We start from the raw sequence: 24,472 nt of genomic DNA, 5'->3' as shown, positions 1-24,472 counted from the left end.
TAAAGCTGTAGTGACTACTGAAGGTGCAGGTCCTTCTTTCCCAACATAGGTTGTGCTGTTTCAGAGCAGGAGACAGAAGAGCAGGAGCTGCCTCACTGCATATCAGACACACAGCAGCATCAAACATCTCTCTAGGAAGTATCAAAGAATGGCATATATATAAAAGAATCATCACAAAAGTATGTTCTCGGCTTACGTCTCCTGTCTTCTTAGGAGCCAACCTGCCAACATTTATGACCATGTTAAGCTCCACACATTCAGACTATCCCTTCACCCTCAGCTAGGTGGTCTGCATACAGTCAGCACGTGTGTCTACAGAACTGGGTTAATGGCATCAGTTTTATTACCACAGAGTAGTAATATCAAGCAGATAGTCTTTGGAAAAGGTGTACTCTGATGGAATTGAGAGCACAGGAAAAGAAAGAAACCCTGGGATGAGATTCATCTGGCCAAAGGTAAACATTTCAGTGGGTCAGACAGTTGTACCTTAAAACCGCCTGTTTCCCTCTGTTGTCTATTAAGGGATCCCAAGGTAACGACATCAGGTGTGATCATGTGTATTGTAGATATCTTAAGTTCAATAAGATGAACCTTACCCTCAAGGTCCTTTTCAGCTTTGTCAAAATTACGTCACAAGTAGCTTCATTTTCCAAAACTGCCTAGGGATTTTGGAAGTCTCCTCTGCTGCAAGCCCAACTCAGACCATGGACTGCCGAATGAGATCACTTACTCCATTGCTTTTCCAAGAAAAATCAAATGCACCTTACTAATTTCCGATGTTTGTCTAATCTATTTTTAAAAATCTGAAATACTGAAGACTGCAACTTCTCCAGGTTTTACTAGAAGATTTTTCTTAGCATCTAGCCACAACTAGAGTTCTAGTGCTTAATCTCGTGTTCACAATATGGAGCATAAAATGTAAGTATTTTTTTGACTCAAATGCAGTAATTTTCTAGTAGCCACTGTCAAAGGAAAAAAGCAGCAGCATTTTCCAACAGACCTATATGAACCATACTTTTCTGGGGAAAAAAACCCAAGGCTTCTTTTCCAGCATCTTATTAATTAACTAAATGATATGAAAAAACCTTGAAACTCAGAATCAAACTGGCTGTGGAGACTTATTATATGGAAGACCTAGTTTCTTTTGCTGATTTATGGACTCCTTTGCAAAACTTATAACATATGTTGACTCCTTAGATTTATCGACTGTCTTCTTTTTGTTTTCTTTTTGTATATTCAATTAATACTCATGAATCAGGACTACTGCAAAGGTAAGTGCCACCCTTGTATATGTGGCAGTATCTCTTATCTGGAGAGCTTTACTAAGAGTTGGAGACTCATGTTCCAGCAAAGGTTAAGAAGTCAATGCCACCCTCAACTGCTGTCCTGAGAAATTCCAATAACCAACAGGTCTTAGAATGTCCACTTCAGACCAGTGTGGGTTAGATGGGTGAATGAATTAAATTTAACATCATTGACGGATAGGAGAGATGCATGAAATAAGCAAATGGAATAGACAAAACAATCAGCTCCTTCTTTCATCTGTCTGATAGTCTAGACACCTAGCTACACAGGGCTGCAAGTCTTCATCTCCCCATACAGCCAATGTCCTGAGGCAGCCACGATGTCCGAGTTAGACATACCTCCTAGTGCAAATGCATAATTTTCTCAACTGGGTCATATGAATAATAACAGAGAGGGTCTTTTTTTCAGTTTTATATTGCTTTCAATCTGACTTTATTTCAGCATTAAATGGCCGAGTTCACTGGCATCCACTTAGCTTTGTAACTCCTTGCAACAGAAGTGGAAATCAAACCATATGTCAGGGCTGTGCTTTAGAAAGTTTAAGAGTCTGCCATTTGGCTTGGAGATTTTTGGTTCCTCTTGGTTCAGACTCAAGCTGCTGTTCCTATAAATCCTGTGAATAGAAGAAAATTCCCTTCTCATTTCAATCCCATAAAATAAATTGCCTTTTCTTTTTGTAAAATTTTCTTCCACAAATGAGGTAAGGCTTGACTATATTTTTACTATTTCCATGAGAAGGAATGGGCATCCTCCACTTCTTTTAGCTTGCCCTGAATTATTCATGACAAAGAAAGAAAACCTGCTAAAACAGAAAAGAGCAGCCTCTAAAGAATAAGAAAGTTGTCAACACTCAGGCCTTCACAAGCTTAGAGAAAGAGCTGATGCCTCACACTTTCATGGAAATGAAGATGTTAATGAAGAAACAGGGTAGGGAGTGAGAAAGAGAAACAAAGAATGTGGTTTCTGGGCCTTTATTTTGTAAATATTTGGACTTGTGCAAATTTGTTAATTGAAGCAATTGATTTTTGCCTGAAAAAGGTAGCAATGTCTAATTCATTAAAGCCTAAAATAACATCCTTTGGGCTAAATGGGGTCATTTCATTTGTAACCTTTTAGTGATGTATTAACAATTTGGAAGCATTTCGGTGCATATCTTAAAAAGTGCCACATTAACAGGAATGGGCCTGGAGAAAAAAAAAAAAAGAAGTTACAAACACACACGCACGCAAGCGCACACACACACACAATATACATGGCCTCCAGCCCCTGTCCTTCCTCTTCTGCAGCATTTTAAGGTCTGTGTTTAATATTGCCAAGCCTACTTGAGTGATAAATGCAACTGTATAAAAATTACTTATTACAAGCTGTCATGTTGCCTCACTCACATTGCAAGGCTAGAGGCACTGTACATAAAGCTAGAATCTCCACCTTGACAGCATCGGCAGTGCCGGTTTTAAAATAAAATGCTTTCAGTCATGAATACAAAACATAATTTACCTTTTCATAATACTTCAGTTTGGAAACACTTTGGAAAGCTCGTGTTACCATCAAACCTTTACCTGAGCCGTGCCAGCAACCAGTTAATTCCGAGTTGTCAATTTACTTCAGTGCTGCTTTCCATCACTTAGCCTTTGAAGAAACATTAAGCTGTTCAAATTGCCATCCCCTTAATTTTTTTTTTTTTAAAGTTATATTTATCCTCAATTCTTTGGCGGTGAGTAGCTGACACAATAGGATTATTCCAAGCATTAAATTACAATTTAGGAGAGTGCCTGCTTGCTACGTGTCTTTTTCAGAAGCCCCCTGACTTGCTGTGTGTTCACGGCCTCCAAAAAAATTCCCAATTCCCATCCCCTGCTTTTTCCCCCCGCTTTTCCATAGAGTCCAGTTACACAATTCCCCTTGAATTGCTCCTCCCTTCCAACGGCTGGCCAAGCTCAGAGGTTTAATTCCTTGCTGTAGTAGCCCAGCCGCCCCTTTTCTCCTGCATTAGTACTGTACTGATGCTTAAACATAAAAGCTCACTGTAAGCTGTGGATGTCAGCGAGATTGAAATTGAAAGTGAAGGTTCCAGGGAGACTGGCCGGGTAACAACTGATGCGTTGTGACTGTTTTTATAGTTGGTCATGATGCATACAGTATGTGAAGTTCCCATCTGTACTGGTGTCTGCCCACCAGCCACCCTGCCACATTCACAAAAGTGGCTCCGGCACTGAGCGCAATAGGAACAGAACTGCAGATGCCTCCCTTTAGCCCAAATTTCTTCTGACAATGTTCACATCCAGTTAGGGCCCAAAGTGCCTGTACTTGTCAGGAGGGATAAGGAGTGAGGAAAGTAGTCCCTTTTCGAAAGCGAAACAGAATTGCCAAAGGAAATATTTTCTCTTCCTCCCCCCTCCTTTCCCTCTTCAGTTGCCCCCGCCATTGCAAATCCCTATCCTCCCCCTTCCCTCCTCCACAGATGCAATGTCCAAAAAAAGAAAAGAAAGAAAAAGAGAAAAAAAAAAATTGGATTGGCATCTCTGATACAGGTCTACAATTGTCTTTTTCTCTCCTGCAAGTGATGTAAAAAGGGAACGCAACTGGGAGAGGGGCGGGGAAGGAAGATTTTGGATTGCACAGTGCTGACTACCCCAGCCCACAGAGACGCATCGTGCCCACGAGCTCTGGGATTCAGCTACAGAGGGATTCACTGTCCCTGGTGGGTTGCTTAGCTAGGTGACAGGAATGGGTGCATATTTCCTATGCTATTTGAAGCTATTTCTTTTCCACCCATACAGATATCATTTGGCTAGAAACAAAATCCATTTCCTTTCATAATCTTATCCTTTTTTTTTTTTTTCCTTTTCTTGATTTTAATGTATTGATGGATCGCTTAGCGAATAAAGGCAAGGATACTCTTGTGCTTGTGACACAGAGTCAGAACTCAAAGGTTTTCTGGTTCTAACACCTGATGACAGGTCTATGATCTTCAGCTAGCTCTGGCAACATGTCTGTGCCTCAGTTGCCATATCCATAAACCAGCAGAATAATGCACAGCTCTGTCAGTAGAGGGCTCTGAAGAAGGGTTCCTCATCCTTTATTGGCAGGTATTCTGGTGACTGATGCATTAGACAGCAGAGCGGGTTTCAGTAGATAAGCCATTCTAATACATAGAAATGAATAAAAGTTTCTAATCAAGCAAAGGTTGACAGCTATGATGTTTCCACTGTACTCATCCTGTAAATTTCCCTCATCCTAACCCAGTGTTCTTACTGGAGGATATCTGATGTAAAAGAAACACCACTCACTAATTCCAGATGACTTGCAGAGATCCTTTCCAACCTAATTTTTTCCAGAAACAAAATCCTCACGAGGATTCCTACTTCTGTAGAGCACTTGATCCTGAGGAAGGACGTTAGGAGGACATTTCTTGTTCACACTGGAGTGCGACAATTTGACAAAGCTAGGCTCCTGATCTAGCATCTAAATAGTTGAGCTTACTATTTAAAAAAAATCTTCCCTAAACTGGGAATACAAACATATCTGATGTGCTGTTCAGCTACCTCCTCTTAAATTTTAAAACCAGTTCAATAGGAATTATTAATAAATAGACCCCTTTTAAAATTATCCATATAAGTTTAAGCACATTAATAAATCTGGATTGTTTTCCACAGCTTTTTGTTTGGTTTTGAGCAGATATGGAAATTCGGTGGAATTTAGGTATCCAAATGCCTTAAATATCTTCACACTGCAGAAGTAATGTTCTCAGTCCTGGCAGGCATAATCAGCAAACTGGCTGAATGGAGATCAAAACAGCAACAAAGCCAAGGCCACTCTGGTTTCGATTTTGGATTACTATATCACATTAAAAAAAACTTGTATAGGAATCTTGGGCTGAATTCGGGTTGGTTGGCTGAAGTGACGATGACTTCCATGTTATTTTAGCCATCGTTCAGGGTAGCTGCAGTGGAATCTCTGGTACGTGGGACATCAAAGGACATGTTTATGGGCACTGCATGTTCTGAAAAAGTGCTTAAAGCTCTGATGTTCAAGCAAAGTAGGCTCAGCTAGACTTTCTTTTGCTGTTAGTTCCTGAGAACTCCATTGTGTTTTCCTGGTTCTTTAGTAAGAATTGCAGTGTTGCACGAGACAGCTGAGGGTTTACATCCAGGCAGTTGACATAATGTCACAACATGACTGTAAACCTGGAAAATAGCCAGAGGGAATAAAAAAGGGGAGGAGTTCCCCCCACCACCCCAAACAACCCCAAACAATCTTAAGATCTGGAAGATAGTTATGAAAAAACTGGCTTCCCAGGGAGTGCTGGAGCCCTGGACTTTGTTCCTGGAATAGCTGAACGTGCTTTTCCTACGTATTTTCTTCTCCACCTCACATTTGATCTGACCCATCTAGCCATTTCATAGTCCCAAAGAGGAAACAGAAAAGTTCAGGGAGGGCAGAAAACAGCAACTTGCAACAGTATCCAGGCTTCATGCCTTGCTGAATCCATATTTAGTCTCAACATCTGCAGCGATGTTCAGCACAGACTTTTATTCCACTTTGTAGAGCAGCCATCTGATGGGGTGAGTACTGCTAATTTATCACCATAGGATTCAAAGTGAAATGAGACTACAGAATGGACTATGTATGAATTGGTATTATACAAATAAAATAACAAACAAAAAATAAAAAAGAAAAAAGAGAAAGAAAAGAAATAGTTTTATTCAATATAGAATAACTGAAATCTTACCTTCGATCTTAATAATTAACAAACAAGAGTTGAGCCATCTGTTTCCAAAATTTAATGAACCCAAATGATATTTTAAATTTTTTTTGAGATGGTACAAAAACAGCACAGGCAAAGCCATACCACTCTCATAAAACTAACATCATATGTGTTTCCTTCATTGGGAGAACACTCATTACAATGCTGAGACATTCTGGAATTTCATTATGTGGAGGTGGTGGCACAGTCAGCTGAAATTATTTTTAGCTCCTCTAAAGCAGCTCAGTCACTGGCATTTGGATGAGCTTTAATTAACAGCTTTCTCTCTTCCTCTGCAGTTCACTGAAGGGAAGGGTTGATGGTAAATGGAGGTGAAGATGATCGCTGGCAGTTCTCTGAGGTCTTATATAAAACCTTAATTTCCAAAATGATAAATAATCAAGACCACTCCACTGCTTCTTACACATAAATAAAGTTTCAAAAAGGGAGATGATCTTGTGTTGAAGGTATAGAATTAAGACTCCAATGGCTGTTTCCTAGACTACCTATGCAATCTCAGGAAAGTAATTTAGGTCCAGTTATCTTCAGGTTTGAGATGTACTCTAAAATTGTTTACTGAGCCTCTTTCCATGTACAGTGGGGAAGACAGGAATCATGGGGTGGCAACAAAGGTGGATGGGAGGACCTGTTCTGTAGAGATACCTGTCTCTGTCCACTTGAGGACATGCTGGATAAAGAACTTGGGGTGTACTCCCACAGTTACTTTAAATCATCGCTGGAGAGAGCAGACACAGAAAGAGTTGCCCTGTCCCTGTTGCACTGTTCCCACTGCCTGCCTTGTGGTGGAGCAAGCTCTGCTGCAGACACTTCATGACATGGTCTCTTTAGATGAGAACCGAAAAACAGCGTTTTTGTCCTAATCAGATTTCAGACGTGATTGCTGAACACTAGTGCCAGCACGAGAGGTGGGATAGAGCTGTAACACCCCTTTTGGAGTCAACCAAACTTCCAGAGAGATTAAAGTAATGGCAGAACCTAGGTAATTTTGCTCTATATCATCAACTTTTAGGTGGCTTATAGCATGTGAGATGAATCCCACGTGTAGGCTTAGTCTATGCTGGGCAGTGAAGCACTGCCTTAGAGATCCCCAGATGAGCTCACCAAGGACTGGGAAGCAGTACTATACTGCATTAAACATCTTGGTTCAGTCCAGGAAATAATGTAGCTGAAGTAATACTTATTTCAAGCTAAGGTGTGCTCAGGGCTCGCTGTGTTTGATGCCTCACTGTCAGTGTGGTTGTATCCCTATTTTTCCTGACTCTTCTTGTGCTGGCAGGCAAAACAGGGCTAGGGTACTTTCCTGGCTCTGATGCTACTTGCCATGGTCCACCCATCCATACCTAAATCCTCTTACCCTCTAAAAGGGAGAGGTTGCACCCAAACTGCCTATTAGAGTGTTGTGAGCCAGCTCCTGGAAAACAGCAGATATTTCTTTGGGACAGTGCTAGATGCCCTGGGCTAAAAACAAGTCAGCAGCCATTCTAACAGCTTACCAATGTAACCTCCCCGTCACCCCCATTTTTTTAATAAGCTCCAACCCTAAATGACTGGACATCAAGCCATAGTCACTCAACAAGTTACAAAGGTTTCCAGACCCTTCAGCAGAAATCAGCAGTGAAGTTTCACATTAGAACTATGCAAAAGCTCTTGTTACAGCACACAACCAAGTGGTGTTTTGTTTCTTTAAGTTTTACTGGGAAATTGTAGGAGGAAATTAGAAGCTGATAACTACCAGGGAATTTTAGGAGGAAGGAAAATGAAAGCTGTGTTTGCACAGGTTTGTGCAGTTGGAAATAGCTGAGTTTCACATGCCTCTGGCTCTTACACTGGATTCCAGCTATTGCAGTTTACTACTTTTTCTTTTGGATTAAGAATAGATGTAGGAACTTTTCCACTGACTGCACAAAAAGAAAATATAAATCCTTCTTTTGACACAGGCCCATTCTTTACCCTTTTTTAACTTCTTCCAGTGACACACCATTGGTTTAGTGTGCCTGTGTAGGAAGGAAGAGTCCTCTGCTTTCTTGGTAAGCTGAGCTGGGATTGTGTGTGACACATGAGTAGAAGAGGGCAGAAAAAAATGAAATGTGTGAAATTGCCTTCCAGTCCTGACCTGGAGGGATTTTCCGTAGAGTGAAAAAGTCCACATGCACAATGTTCATTCATCTTCCGTGTTCACTGTATGAAGAGTGCCAGTCTGTGCCAGCTGAGTGATGTGCCATTTATCTGCTTGGAATTGAGTCTAACAGGTCATTTTATGTAGCCTAGGTCATCAAATAAACATCTGGTGAGAACAAAGTTTAGCGTCTATATCTTGGGTCAAATTTAAGCCAGCAATCTAAAGTAAAGCACTTGCTATCTCATTATAAATTCCCTTGAAGTCAAACAAGACCATTATAAGTCCCTTTGGTGCTCTCTCTGCTTTTAGAACTATATTCTATTCTTATTCTGGGTGAATTTAGGCACACTCTGGGCCTTTGATATGTATCTATTAATCAGACCTGTCATACTGCATCGTCTTTCGGATCAAGGCTAGAAGTGTGAGCTTTTCCACTGACTGCACAAAAGGGAATGTTGATCCTTCTTATGACACAATCTTTTCTTCCCCTTTCTTAACTTTCTGACATAAAAAACTTGTGAGTGATATCTTTTGCTTAGTCCTGTCTTTGAACCAGGTTATTTCTTCAACCGGCTGTACTGGATGACAGTGGGTAGCAGCCATTTTAGATGAAGCCCTGTCTGTTTCCTCTCTGGCAATGAAGGCACAGAGTATAAAATAGAAGAGGTTTTGAACTCAGTCTGTCTCTCTTTCCCTTTTCTCTTCTCATAAAAGTCAATAAGAAATGCAACAGTTTCTCGTGCATGGTCATCTTTATAGTACTTCTGTCCTGAACCTCCACACAGCACTGCTGCTCATTGTACATGAAGTAGGATAGCCCAGTCTACAGGTAACTGTTGCTAACTGGTTTGAAAAACAATCTCATCATAGTCTGGCAATTATTTATTTTTTCATTCTTGGTACTTTGTTTTTCCAAACATCAAAATAATACAGGGGAAGTTTATTTACAACTGTTGGGTTCCCCCCCCTCCCCCCCAAAAAAACCCCCCAAACTTCACAAATGCTGAAACTATTAAGTTGTTTAAAACCCATTATTGTGAAAGATACCCTTGCCCTGCCATCAGATGATGTGCATTTCTGCATTTTGGAGCAGCAAAGCCAAAGAAAGACTTGACACATACTTGTGTTATTTTCCTATTTCTAGAGTTGAGCTTTGGGGCACTGAAAGAATTATTCTACCTTTACTAGATCTTAACTTGGTCCTGAGCAATGGATAAGTGTCAGTCACTGGTAGAATCTCGATAGCTTTATTGCTGTATACCTTGGTATGACAGCATAACTGAAGGCAGGAATGGCGCACAGAAAATACTTTTTTTCTTTTTTTTTTTAACATACCTTTAATGCACTTTAATTTCTTAAAGCTTGTGGAGATCATCTAAGTATTGGAATGTAAGATTGGTCATTTCTGAGCTGGAAACAAAGGTTTGTCTAGCTGAACCCCAACTGGTCATCTCTGATGCTGACTGAGAGGGGTGAATATCTTAGGGACAGCATAGCAGTGGGGTTAACATGCAGTGAACACAATATGCTCTCCCAGCCTCCAGTGAATTTTCGCTTTGGGCTGAATGAGGTTTTTAACTTTATGTTTAATAGCTCTCCATGAATTTCTCTTCCAGGAACTTCTTCAGTCAACCCCTGTAGGCTTTTAGGATTCAAAGCACTCTGCAGCAAAAACAAAATATTCACTATTCAATTATATTCTGTGTGAAGAATCACCTCTGGTAGTAATGCTGTGCTGGTAAATTATGCTGTAGGTGGTTGGGAGTACTTCTGTGTATCCATAGAGAAATATATTTCTCCACTGACCGTCTCTTGATTTCTAGAGAATTATCACTTCTTCCACATGGATGGATCAATGCCAGGCATGTCTCTTCCTCTCTCCTTTCCAGTTTCAATGCACAGTAAAAAAGGAGGTGGGTGGATAGATTCATGTTGTGGATGCCTACCTGGACTATCCTCTTCATGTATGAATTTCTACTTTATTCTGTTTTCTCTCAAGAAACATGGATTTACACATAGGACGACTCCTTCACAAAGAACAGAAAGACTTCATTTCTGTCAGGTGTCTGTCTCCAAACCTATGTCATGCAATGATGGTCTTTTGACTTCAGAAGGTCTTGAATAGGCTGTATATTCCAAATCTTAAAAGGGATTTAGGGTTGACATTCTCAGCATCAGTGCACCTTAAAATCAGTCTTCCCAGAATTCACTTTGCACATTGAGGTGCCTAAGTTTCCTGCGCAGCAACAGTTAATTCTGCTTCACTTCAGAAAACTTGGGAAAAGTTAAGTGCCTTAGGTAGGTACCCACTTAGTGGTAAAACATCTGACTGAGCCTGCTCACTGGAAAAACTGAGGGAAGTGGTTGGTATGAAACACTCTCTGTGCCTTGGTTTTGAGGAATTCAGAGAAATAGGTATCCAAGGCAAGAAACTTTCTTTTGGGCATAAGTCTCTAAATCAAACCTCTGGGCATGGATAGTGAGCGCAGTGTTTTCACACCTGCCAGGAGAAGAGCTGCCAACACTCATCTTTTACATAATGGCCCCGTGGTTACAGCACTGTCCTGGGAAGCTCAGAACTGGAGTTGCAGGGCAGTTTTAGCCTGAGAAAGGTTTAAACCTGCTCTTCCCATACCCCTGCAGCGTGCTTTAACCAGATATATCTAGACCATGCAGGGTGGAGAGAAGGAACCTCTACCCTTTCTGTCAAAGACAGGCCATAGGCAACCACTTACAGAGCCACAAGGAAAGCAGACCTGAAGAAATGCATATTGTGGTTTACCGGGTAGGAGTCTTAGCCAAGAAAGGAGAATAATGAATTCTGGGCTCTGCTTTTCCAAACTGCTTGATATGGTCAGTATTCAGCAACGGTTTGCTAAATGACTAAGATAATCCAAGCTGTTCTTTATTAAGCTGGGCATCTCCCGAAGAAAAAGGTGTACCTGCAGGAAGGTGTTCTGGCTTCTCAGCTAGCTGTTACCTAATGACTAAATACCTGCTACGGGACAATCTTGGAGCTGATATTTAACCAACTAATCATAACATGCAGCAAAGTGGTTCAAAAATGGTTCAAAACTATAGTAAATCTACCTTTAGGATTGCTGGTATTAGGTCAAACCTATTATGGTCACACAATGCAAATAGATGGGTAGATTTCAGACTACAATTAAGGCATGTACTCTTTGGTGTGTAGAGTGTAAGTGGGTGCACGACATTAATGTCTATGCTTATGTCCTAGTCAATGGAGATCTAGTCAATACAACCTGTGGAGCACAGAAAGCAATTCAGCTCATACTTAAGTAGATACTTATCTCAGGTCTGCTGAGCCACTGCCCAGTCTTTCCTGACTGCACCCTAACTAGATCTCCAAGCTTACTTACATTTTTATTTTTTTTGTGTGACTATCTTGCCAAAATATCCACCTGATTGATAGCTTCTTCTCATTGATTGCCCAGGTTATGAAAAGACTGAAATAGCTTGCTGCATAGAAGGTAGAGTATTTGTTAGAATTTCCTGGATCAGCTCAGAGGGAGAAATGCTTTTTCCAACAGACCTATGGTGATGTATCACCACTGAGAAAACACAGAAAATGGAAGTAATCAGGTTAGCATTCCACTTGTCAGTAGAATTCTCTCCTCTTCTGGCAGAATAACGAAAGCTTCTTATAGCATCAAAATGAACCTAAAATGGCACATAGACATTGTCAGTACATGTTTCATGCAGGTAAGAATCCCCACTCTTTGCACTAGAGAAGCTAAAGGTGAACAGAAACAATTAAATCTCTATATACACCCAGTCCACAGACAAATGCACACACATATTAGATATAAATTGCCTGTATCTTATTTTTAAATGCAGAACAGACTTTGGACCACATTTTCAATAATTTGGGTAAAATAAAATATTGATTAATGATTAACTAAATGAGCAGCATCCATTCTTAAAGCATGGAATCTTTGGAAGAAGAATAGGCTATCAGGGGATCAAAGCTTTCATGAGAACATGTGTGACAAAGGAAGAAGGTGTACCTGCACAGGTTGCAAAGTCTAGCATTTCTTAGCGTTAGAGGGCTTCACTTCAGTGGCTTTTCTAATGCTGTTTTAACGTTTGTGTTCAAGCATGGATAGGCAGTTATGCAAGTGCATGTGGAATGGAACAGAATAAGCATAAATCAGTTTCTTTTCCCTTGCAGGTCATAAAAAACTCTGTAAATACACAGTACTGTTGTAAAGGCTCACAATTTGCGTTCCAGAAATATTGCAGGACATACTTCCAACAATAATTTTCCACAGATATTCAGAGGGATAACTCTAAACTCTAGCCATGGAAAATGTCATGTTCTCATTTCCAAAGTTATTAATAATTTTTTGTGGTTGGTATATGAGAAAAAGTTTGTGGTATGTGGGCATAAAAAACCTTTCCCAGTCTCCCCTCTGCCTGAAGTAAACTTACAGTACAATGGATGGTAGAACTGTACATTTTGTTTCTTTTTCAGTTTAGTTGCCCTTGAAGTATTGCTCATGAGGGCTAAACAGCACAGTTGGAAAAAAACCCAACTCAAAACAAACCAAAAAAGGAAGAATCCCTCACTGTGAACTTTTGCTTTTCATTTGGTAAAAAATCTAAATCGAATAGGAACAAAAAAAATAGGACAAAGAAGGACATTTTTGGCAGAAGTTGAACAAAATCAGAAGCCTTAAAATGTTGAACATGGAAGTAATTTATTTCATTACAAAGGAATGATGTGATTATCACAACAGCCTTATTAAAATTAAGTATGGGCTTTGTAATGAAGTCATTGACCCAACATTGATGAATACCTTTACAATTAACAGGAATGTAATAACATTTCAAACTCACTTCTGTTTTCATATCACCTAGCACCATATTCAAAATTGTGCCTCCCCAGGGTCTACCATAACTGAACACAACAAATGCAGTAACAGAATAGAATCGAACAGAAAATATATTTCAAAGTTAAGTGCAGTAGGCCAGATTTACAAATTCATCTACTGGTTTTTTATATGATCTTTTACATGTAGTTGCCAATTTTTAAGGGAATTTTAGTTGAAATCTATTGGAAAAAATATACTTACATTCTGTTTGATTAACTTGTAACTAGATAATTTAAGATCAATCTAAAAAGAATATTTATTTCAAACTGATACAGTATTGTTATAGAGATTGTTACAAGATTCCAGTTGCAACAAACTGAATCTTTTTTAACCTTTTTAGTTTTGCAATGGAAGGATAAATTTGGCATTAGCTGCTACTATTTAGTATTAGTAGTATTAGTAGTATTATCTATTATAATAAATGACAGCATATGATTTTTAATGACTGGTATCAAAGAATTGTGTAATGAATTAATCATCTGATGAAAAAAATCTAAAGCTGCATACTTAAATCAACTGGAATTTCACAGAATCAGAATGGTTAAAGTTGGAAGGGACCTCTGGAGGTCATCTGGTCCATCCCCTCTACTCAAGCAGGGCCACCTAGAACTAGTTGCCCATGACTGTGTCTAGACATTTTTTTTTTTAATATCTCTAAGGAGGGATATTCTACAACCTACGTGGGCAAATTTGCTCTGCTTTAAAAAATTTTGCCACTGTAAGCATGCTGTTTAACACCATGGGGTAAAAAGTAACTAAAATAGCAGTAGCAGCAAAACTTGTGGATAAAGTGTTAAAATAAAATAGAATTAAAAAATCCTTCAACTAATACAGCTACTCCTTTGTGGAGAAGGAATTGTTCAATCTATATCAGATAAAGAATTTTTTAATTAGTACAGGATGTGTCTTCTCTAATAAGGTTTGTCAATATAGTTTTACCACTATAACTATGCTAAAGGCAGACACAGCCCCAATTTAAATGGGAGAGGGTAGGCAGCTACAAAGGAATTTCAGCACACAAGGACACCTTCCACAAGAAGAAACTTCTGGAGAGAGGAATGGCTCTCCTTAGTCTCCATCTTCTGGACTACACAGAGCGAAGATGTTTTGATGTAGGCACAGTCACTGTATGGACTTGAATCTCCAAGTCACAAAGCTCAGTACACTGAAGGTCAGCAACAGATGATCTCGACCAAAATTGATTCTTTTGCCTTCATTCTGCAGTAGTTTTCCGTACAGGGTTCCCACCCCAAAAGCAGCTTTAAGCCACCTTTTCAGTTATTTTGGCATCAGTTTATGTGTAGAGTTTTTCTAAGAGGCAGAGAAGCCACTCCTGCTCAGTCTGGGGAGGGACAGGAAAATGTTGAAATGAGCACAATGGGATGAGCAAGGTAGCCTTGCTGGGATTTATGTGTGTATAAGGATGCATTGGCAAAAATGTGAATCGCTGCCTCCTTTTGCAATGCTGAGCATCCCAACGCATCAGCCAGCTTTGGTGCTGCTGTTGCACCAGCCGGACTGGGCTGCAAGCAGTCGCAGGCTCTACAAACTGGGTAGCAGTGCACCTCTTTGGCCGCGCTGAAGCTTACGGCGTCACGGCAAAGCAGAAGGGATGGGTTTCCTTCAGTTATGTCATATGCTCGCAGGGATTTAGCAGCAGCAGAGAAATAGAGCCGCTCTATTCTTAGTGCTAGCAGGACAGGTGACACAGCCACTAAAATGCTGTCATTTCTGTCACCAGCTGGTACCGCAGGCAACAGATACAACAGAGGCCAAGAATTAAATTGCGAAGGAAAGGATCTTCCCTTCTGCAAGAGCCCCGCAGCCTTCCCCTTCCACAGGCCACGGCTGGGAGCACGCTGGGACGGGCGCTCACGGGGCAGCTTCCCCCTGCCCTTGGGTTTGCCTCTGGGGAGGTAAAATCACAGCGTGTGTTGGCAAGGGGTCTGGGCAGAGACTGGGATTGGCAGCTTGTCTGAAAGGGCACCTGCCTGCAAGGCAGCCCAGGTCCTCCCGCTGCCTGTCCTCCCTCCTGGGCATTCGTTCCAGTTCATATTCCACCTGGCTTTGGCTACTTCACGAGCCATCCCTTATTTTTTCCCCTTGTGGATATGAAGCAACAAGAGGCATAATGCAAGCATTAGAAAATTCAGAAGAAGTGTTCTTTAAAAAAAAAAAAGTAGGGAAAAACATCAGTAGTTTGGTGACAAACAGATAGTTGTGTTCAGATCTGCTGTCTGAAATCACAGGATAATTTCCGTGAAACGCTCCCTGTGCATTCTTGCAATTTTACATTCACCTTTAAGGATGTGACTGTTCACATCTGACTTTTATCTATCCAGTGTAGTTAGCCCCACCTGAGTTAATCAACTAGACTCCCTTTGCAGTCAAAGAGAAGAAATTGATGTTTGAGAGTCTGGTTCCACCCATCCTAAAGTATAACATAACCAAGTCAGATCGGCTACGTCTTAAAAGTCCCTGATTTTACTTTGTTGCAGCTAGGGTTAAACTCAGTTGCCTACACATGGCCATGTAGTGCAAGGTACCCAAGCTGACCTCCGGTTGCCTCTGCAAAGGCATGTTGATCCTGTGTCACACCTGATAGCTTCGTTTCTTGGATATTTTAGGACATTTTGACAGCAATAAGCATCCAAGCATAAGAAAAGGCGTGAAATCCTTTGTAGAGCCTAGTGAGTTACTTAGCTAGCTAAATGTAGATATCTAAATACCTTTCCAGCTATCTTTTTCCTTTGATTGTATTGGCTGGGCTATGGGTCAGCGACCAAAGTGTAAGTGCCTGATGCCATTTGAGAAGCCCTTGGCTATCCTGCCCGGACTCCAGCTGTAACTCCCGTGTCATATCCACCAGCATATTTCTTGGATACCATAGACAGTCACAAATGCCACTAAACATACATTTAGATAACTTAATTAACATATTAGATTCAGACACCTGGATGTGAATTCAATCCATAAAGTTAGTTAAGAAGAACATCCTATTTTCTTTCAGGCATGCTTAGCGCAATGACATATCTAACTGAGATGTCATGGAGGTGGTCTAACTTGTGATGAAGTAGATGGTAATGACGATACATGCAAAATTCATAAATTAAAATACATTAACTTAAGATCCTGGACTACTGTAACTTGTTGGAGAGTTGTGAGACATTTGGAACTATAATTGATGCTAAATCCTGTTTTCTTTTTTTTTTTCTTTTTTTCTTTTTTTTTTTTTAATACTTCTGCAGTGTGAGGTTAGGTCACATTTTCAAACTTTTTTCAGAGCCTACATAAATTTTTTAAAAAAATTATGTTTCCTGAAAGAGATGGAGTTGCCTGATCTTTTCAGTAAAGATCTCAAGGTTCACCAAAAAACCTCAGTGTTGAGTAAGCCAGGCATGAAGAATGGGTTGCATGTAATAGGCATTTGTGAATTAAATATGTTGGCTTCTAGTGCTTTTCAGAGCTTCCTATCAAATGCTAAACTTCCCATGGATCTCTTTCCAGATAAAAGCCCTTAGAGCCCATACCTCCCCCGCCCACCCCCCAGCCCCATTTGTTAAGTAAAAATTCTGGTTTTTTCCTCGTTCTTTTCTCTTTCTGCATGAAGAAAGGAGGAATGTACTTTTTTTTCTAGCAGCTCTAACACTTTGGGATTTTACATGAAACTGTCTTACCTGATACAATTCATTTCAGGTTTCCCTTCAGGTGTTACATTTTTCAGTGAGTCAGAAATTTTCTGAGGAAGGTGTACGTCGTTGCTAAAATACAAAAGGTCAGATCTGCCCCTGATCTTTCAGCATTGCACAACCAAGGTTTTGAATGTTGATCTACCTTTTAGTCGCACAAGGCCCTGAAACACCAATTTTTTGCAGACACAGTTGGAAATCAATAAAAACATATATTAAAAAAGCACAAACAAACCACAACTGTCATGAACGACTTCTCTTTAAAAGAAAATTGCAATGGTGGCATAGAGTTGAGGGGTAGGAAGGAAGGAGAAGAAACAGAATGAATGGTGTTATTCACAGTGCCTGAAGTAAAGCTGCTGTCTGGAGTCAAAGCCAAGATGCTTCTCCAACCTCCTCTAGTCAAGGGACACAAGTCCAAAGGAAGATTCACACCAGAAGTCTAATGTAGGAGCTTTGAGTCAACTCTGGAAGGGCTTCTTTCTCTTCACTGATTATATAAGGAGCTGAAGAGAACAGTGTTTTGATTTTGGCACCTCAGGGTCATGTAATTTAGACACTTCAGACATTTTTGGATTTAAATGTCTAGGTAAATTCAGCTCACGTGAGTTTACACTCCGTAGTGTAAATCTCTATATTCAACAGCTGTGTGGTGCTTAGTTGCCAGTTGGGGTTAAACCACGACAATCCTCTAGACATCCTTTATAACCAGTGGACAAAAAGAGCCATTTCTGGGGAATGGTTTAGCCAGTTTTACAACCTCATCTTTAGTTGAAATAAACTGTAAAATCAATTCATCCTTATTTATTTCTAAGCAACTTCTGCCTCAGCCCAGTCTGAGTGTCATTAAATGTTGGGCTACTTACCCTAAAAATACCCCTCATGGGTGAATAAGAAATTGTAGCCCCAGAAAGACTCTGCAAAGTGTTGTCTGTTCTCATGAAATCTTTCAGATCTTCTTCAGCTTAACTTAGGAAAAAAATTAGGAATTAGGCAGTGGAGGGAGATGGAAAGGATGCAAGGAGTTTCCAGATTCCAAAATTGTGTTGTTTTTCCAATAAATTATTTTCTCCAACCAGGTTATACCAATTTGTAGCCACAGCCTCGGTCTGTTTATCTTGGATGCTGTATAGCTTTGCTATAACTGCTCACCCTTGTCCAGTTTTTCAGCTGACTGATACACAAAATTGTCTGGTTAGAGATCAATTCAGTCAGTATTCTGAACTCAGAATGAGAGTTCTCTCTTCTTTCTCCTTTTTCTCTCATCTGAGTTTCGAATTCATATGTGCCCTATTTTTATACCAGTATTTTCATACAGGTGGTTTTGGTTCACCAACTCAGATCCAAAGTATAGGATGGACATCACAACCGGCAAGACACGGCTGGAATACCCAGTGTAGGAGACCCAACTCATCCTGGTCAATCTGATTCTTGAGAAAAGAAGACTGTGATGACCATTGCCAGCTTCTACCTGTTGGAACTGTAGGAAATGCTGCCACTGCCTGCTGCCTTGAAAAGAAACTGAGTGACCATAGTAAACCGATATGTTGTTCTGGAAATTAAGCCACCATTCACTCTCCTGAAATTGAGAAAACCAGAGTTTTCTGGTTCCAGGCAATGGAAGAAACAGCTGGTTTGGCATTGCTTCTGTAATATTGGCAAGCCTGTTCTACAGGCTGTTTGCACCTACCATCAATAAAAGGCTAAGTGAAACTGCAAGCCATCTGTCTCTGGTGTGACTCTGAACCCTGTAGAACATCTCTGGAGTGATGCTAACCATTCGTCATCCCCTTAGTCTTCAGAGGAGATGCTCCATCTGGGTGCAAGGTGGAAATTTTCTCCAGTCACACTTGTAGATTGCACAGAACAGAAGTTGTAAACACAAACATTTTACTGCCACAGATATTTTAAAACCTTGGAGGGGGGAGGCAATCCTGAAAATTCCTCCTTAACCAGTTTCCTTGAGTCCTGAAACACATGGCACTGTGCCTTCTGTTCCCAAGTGACACCTGCATTCAATAAATCAGAAAGTTCTCAATAAAAATTTGTCCATCATTTTCTGTTACAACTGTCTTCTGGGAAACTGTCAGACTTAAAGCAATTGTTTAGGCTCCCATGGGAGAATCATAATGAGAAACGAACTTGGTAACAGTGGGTTTCTGTGTTTATTTAAACAAACTCTAGTTATCTTTAATGAGTGAAAAGGCTACAAAGAACTGCCCAATATGGGCCCTCACATTTTAACAACAGTCCATTTTCCAGGATTCTCTGGGCTGTGAATATTTTCATACAAGCATGCAGAGATGCCATGATGAGAATTTGACTTCAGAGAAGCCAGGACACTAACTTATTTTTTTAACAACTATGCAAAGGAGATCACCAGACTACAGAGTAACTACTGCTTGGGATTTTGGTTTGCTGTTGCTGTTGTTGCTTTTCCTTTTTTTTTTTTTTTTTTTAATGAGATTTATGCAATCATGTCAGCATTTTCCACAGACTAAACATCTGAGAGATTTCTTCTCTGAAGCCCTGGCACCAGTTGGTGGTGGAAACTTGGATCTTTTCCCCCCCCTCTGTGCCACAAACCTGCAGATGCCAAATCTGGCATTTGCATCCATGACAAGTGTGCTGCCTTGCCAGCTTGTTTCACTGAAATTGGCTCCTGCTGGGAGGATCTGCTCACAAACTTGTTATGCTGGCACCTGACCATTTTTGGGTACTATCTTTAACACGGCACATCTGTTGTAGGCACACATACTCTTTAGCTGGCTCAAAACACCACGTGATGGACTGTCCTATTTTATGGAAGTTATCCAGCCTTGACACACTCTTGGGTACACAGCTCAGCAATTCCACAGTCTTGGTTACACTTGACAACCCAGGCTGACATTAGCAATCTTGTCTCACTTCCCCCCCTTTCACGAGGAGTAATCACAGTTGCCTTTCTCATCCGTATGGCTAAAACACAAGGCTAAGTCATATGGTTGTCGAGTTTGAGACATATTGGGTCTGTTTGACAACTCCTTTTTTCAAGGCTCTCTAAATAGTGCAGAAAATTCCACTGCAATTAATTTTGAAAATGTTAAGTGTTTATTAACTGTGAAAGCTCTGAAAGGAAAGCCAAAATAAATGATTGTCAGGATTCCCTTTATTTAAGCTACTATAATTTCCTTAAAAATGGAAACAAGATCAGTGGGTCTAGGAAGGCTGAGACATCCTTTAATTTCACCCTTGATTGTATCTGATTCATATTATTGGAATTTGGGAAGCTTGACCAATTTATATTCATTATTCTTTGGCAAGGGGTCTTGATGGCAAGGATTATTGATGTTAAAATTACTACTGCTGCTTCGGCAAGACTCGGAGCATTCAGCTCTAGAGGAGAGAGCAGTAAGATGCTCATGTATTTCAATCAGACTGAGGCCAAGAGAAAAGATGAGGGAGACTGGGTCCACTAGTGCTGCAGAAACTTCTGACCCTGTGACAAGAGAGCAACCAGACAGCTATTTAAACCATCCTCTGTGTCTATGCTCCATCCAGATCTTGCCATACAAATACATACTGAGAATTTCAGTACTTATTAAATATGTAAATTCTGAAAGGGAAGGAAAAAAAAAAGATTGTCAGGAATCTATTCATTTAAGTGAAGCACTTCCAAAAAAAAAAAAAAAAAAATCCAATCCCCAAAAAACCCCAGAAGAATTCTCTCCAGTAATGTTTGAAAATTACACGCTGTTGTTTTAAAAAGGAGAGGCATTGAAGGTAGTACCATACATTTTCTATATAGATGAATATAAAGTCACATAAGTGTTTATACACATACACACATGCTGATATCTGTGCCCACACTTCATTTACTGTGTATCTACATACTTATATGTCAGGTCACATATGCTTGTGGGTATAAATATGGGGTGTTTATATGGTGATACAACAGAATAAATAAAAAGCTGTATCACTGCTCATGTGCCTATCACCACTTCTTTCTACCCAGCCCTATAAGCCTTTCCTCTTCTCTGATTCCATGGATTTATTCCAGCTCTCCAAATTCTTGTGTCACTTCTTACTATTTATTACTTATTAAGAAAAACATCTAGCCGTATGAAAAGCTCTTCTCCCTTCTGTATGTGGATTTCCTCCTCGGTGCAAGATGTTGGAAAGCACAATTGAGTCCTGAAACAGTCCTAAACACACCAAAATCTTTACAATCAATTATCCTTCAGCCCTGCAGGGGAAGAAAGGGGACAGTCACACTTTTTTTTTTTCCAGAGGTCCTTTGCACTTGTTTCTAATCTATGAAGAATCCAATGTATTCAATTTAAAAGTTGGGCTATTTTTATGTTACAATAAGCTGTCCTTGGCCTATATGTGAGAATTCAGTTTTACTTCTGTGCTATCCACTCAATAAATAAAAGTAATCATGACACGTGTTTCCAGTGCAAGGACATCAAAGGAAATGCTTTACAAAAATTAATCCTGATCAACTGAAGTGGAAAAAGAAAACCTTTTTTCTATTTCTTTGCTTACTTTTCCCTAAATATTCATGTGGCCTATTCCTAACATCTTGATGTTAGGAGAAGTGTAAAGCAAAGTGAAGTACTGGATTATATTGCCTGAGAAATAGGTGGTGGAGTATCCACCACTGGAGGTTTTTGAGAGCAGGGTAGGTAAGTAGCTGTCAAAAGGGCTTAGATATGATTGATCTTGCATCTTGAACTTTTATTGAGGAGTAAAGCACAGGACCTCATGCAATCCCGTTCAGCTCCACCTCCTACAGATTCCATGTAGGTAAAATGGTGGTGGAGATACAAACTTTACATTCAATTTCCATTGCAATGTCTTGCTTTATCAGGGCTTTGTCTCTCCTGGTTTATCTAATACAGTCCGAAAAAACCCTTGAGGAAAAACATTGTGATGATATGCTCTCTTTTCATATGTATTAAAAAAATGCTTGCATGTAAGGTGTCTCTGTGTCTTAGTAAACTGTGTGCAACAGACATTATTTATACTTACATTCTTAAAAGAAAATCAGATGAGCTACATTACATGCAAGAACAAACAGAAATACTCTGAAACCGTTGTTCAGGTAAAGTCATATAATTTTGTGGAGACCATACTGAAATCAGCAGTAGTTCAGATTTAACTTGGTGAACTCTGAAATGACTTCTTCCTTTGCAAGATGTTATTGACCTGGTTGTTTTCTGATCATAGTTTGGGTCAACAGACCTGTATTCATCCCACCCAGCTTGAAATACTCAAGATCTCTGTGGCAACAGAAGCCGCTTCTATAGTCAATACAGAGAAAGAGATAAGTGTATTCATGGGATGACTTAGATCTTAGGTTGGCTGATTCTCCTGAGATAATTTTTTCTTTCTTCCCTGACTACATAATAGTCTTACAGCAGCTCAGGTACCTTAAGTCATACAGGATAAATCTGGGCCTCGATTCCTATAGGAGGAGTGAGATTCAGATCTATAGGGGACTGTCCTGATGACACTGTGAAAAGTAATTCTACCTCTGCGTCCATCTACACTTTGGGCAGGAAGGACCTTGCAAGATGGACCTTGCAAGAAGGACTGCCTCCAGCTGTGTGACTGTCCAGCTTCGATTGTACTATAGAAGGAAAAGGGATATTGACAGCCTTGTCTGAGGAAACAAGGCCTCAGAGTCTCTTTCCTTAATGTTCTTTATCATGGCATTCCCCACCTTTCATAGTCAGATGGCAGACTCTCCCAAACCTCACATGAAATACTTTCGTGCACAAGCTGTGACACAGCATAGAAAGATCAAAGGCTGCTGTCTGACTGCTCATCTCTGCTACTGTTGAAAAAATTCCCAGGTGCAGAAAATATCTTTAACCCTTTCTTCAGCCTGTTTGCTAAAGTGGAAAGATTTCTCTCATTCTTACATTGCTTGAATCCAGAGATTCAGTAGATTGTGTGTGAGGAAGGTTTAGGTGAAGGGGGTTGGTAGTTATATTTCTTTTGCTTTAAAAGAAAAATTCTAGGGGAAGCAGTAAGAAACAAGAGAGTAAATAGTGAATATCAGGCCAATCAGAAACAAGAGAGTAAATAGTGAATATCAGGCCAATCAGAAACAAGAGAGTAAATAGTGAATATCAGGCCAATCAACATCAAGCTTGTAAAATCCAAACGAGAATTACTGGTCTACTTCCATATCATACCTATTTCTGCATGTGTGTGCCTATTTTCTGATCTCTTTGTTATCTGTGCATATTATTAGCACAAAAATTCCCCAGTGCACCAACCCTACCCTGTTCTACTGAGAAACAGTGGATTGTCATTCCTAGAAGTCATAGAAAATTGTGCTGGGAAAGTCTTTGAAAGATCAACTGTACCATCCCCTGATGTAAGACAAGATCAGTGGCACTTAAATAATTTGTCCACAGTTTTCCTACTGAGCATGGTGGATGTCGTTGCTCACATTAATGTCCACGTCAAGAATCCCAAAGGCTCTAGTGGCCTGCAGTTCTTCTTTTGGATGTCTCAGAAGCTACTTACTTTGCCTTGAATGGGATATCTTAACAGCAAAGTCTTTGTTCTGAAAAATTTGGAACCATTTTATCCCTGAGTGGAATCAGAACCAGAGAGCTATCACTTTGCAGTGCAGAGGCATCTTGTTCTGATGTTTCAGTCACTATGACTTGACACCCCCCACCTGGAGTGCTGCATCCAGTTCTGGGGTCCCCAGTACAAGAAAAACATGAACCTGTTAGAGTGGGTCTAGAGGAGGCCACGAAAACAGTCATAGGGCTGGAACACCTCTGCTGTGAAGAAAGGCTGAGAGATTGTTCAGCCTTGAGGAGAGAAGGCTCCAGGGACACCTTACTGTGGCCTTTCAATACTTAAAGGGGGCTTGTAAGAAAGATTAAGAAAGACTTTTTATCAGTGCCTGGAGTGGCAGGACAAGGAACAACAGTTCTGAACCGAAAGAGGGTAGATTTAGATTGGACATAAGGAAGAATTTTTTTACAGAGGGTGACAAGACACTGAAACAGGTTGCCCAGAGAAGTGGTAGATGCCCCATCATTGGAAATGTTCCCAGTCAGGTTGTATGCGGCTTTGAGCAACCTGATCTAGTGAAACATCTTCCTGCCCATGGCAGGGGGGTTGGACTAGATGACCTTTAAAGGTCCCTTCTGATCCAAACTATTCTATGATTCTATGAGTTGCATAATCCAATCTGAATAGTCTGTAGTACTAGAATTGCATTGTGAGCAGCAAAAAATCTTCCACGACTTAAGAGAAAGATCATCAGGAAATTCTGAGTTTGGCATGCTGGACTTTACAAGGAAGACTGAGGCTGTCTTGGAGATAATGTACTTCAGTGGCAATGTGAAGCTGTGAAGTCCAGGACAGAGAATTTGTGTGACACAAGAAACCTAGATTTTCTTTCTGTCTTTGCAGCTATCTTCCTGTATGACCCTGTAACAACTCATTTTCCCCTTTCTACCTGTATTTCTTCTCCCACCACTTGCTATGCATCCCTGTTGACGTAATACACCCTTTCAGGCAGTTCAAATCCTTCACAGATTTTTCCTCTGCCTAGAACAAGTTATGTTCTCATCTGAGGCATATAGATGTTGATATCCAGGTGTGGATTTATTACAAGGAATGAAGCGGGCTTTTAAAAGCCTTGCCTTGCTATCTTTTCTGCATACCATAGTGTTGGGTG

At 40.3% G+C, this 24,472-nt stretch overlaps 1 long non-coding RNA gene across 1 annotated transcript; it reads left to right on the top strand.

The window, feature by feature from the left end:
* Nucleotides 1-5,757: 5,757 nt before the first annotated feature.
* Nucleotides 5,758-18,495, top strand: LOC115351324. Its single transcript, XR_003926770.1, has 2 exons — nucleotides 5,758-5,870; nucleotides 18,082-18,495. It is a non-coding gene; the product is annotated as an uncharacterized LOC115351324 (long non-coding RNA).
* The last annotated feature ends 5,977 nt before the right edge of the window (nucleotides 18,496-24,472 follow it).

The sequence above is a fragment of the Aquila chrysaetos genome, chromosome 15 (assembly GCF_900496995.4).
Source record: "Aquila chrysaetos chrysaetos chromosome 15, bAquChr1.4, whole genome shotgun sequence".
NCBI classification, from domain to species: Eukaryota; Metazoa; Chordata; class Aves; order Accipitriformes; family Accipitridae; genus Aquila; species Aquila chrysaetos.
Note: the sequence above shows the minus strand (reverse complement) of the source record. Positions and strands in the feature narration are given on the sequence as shown.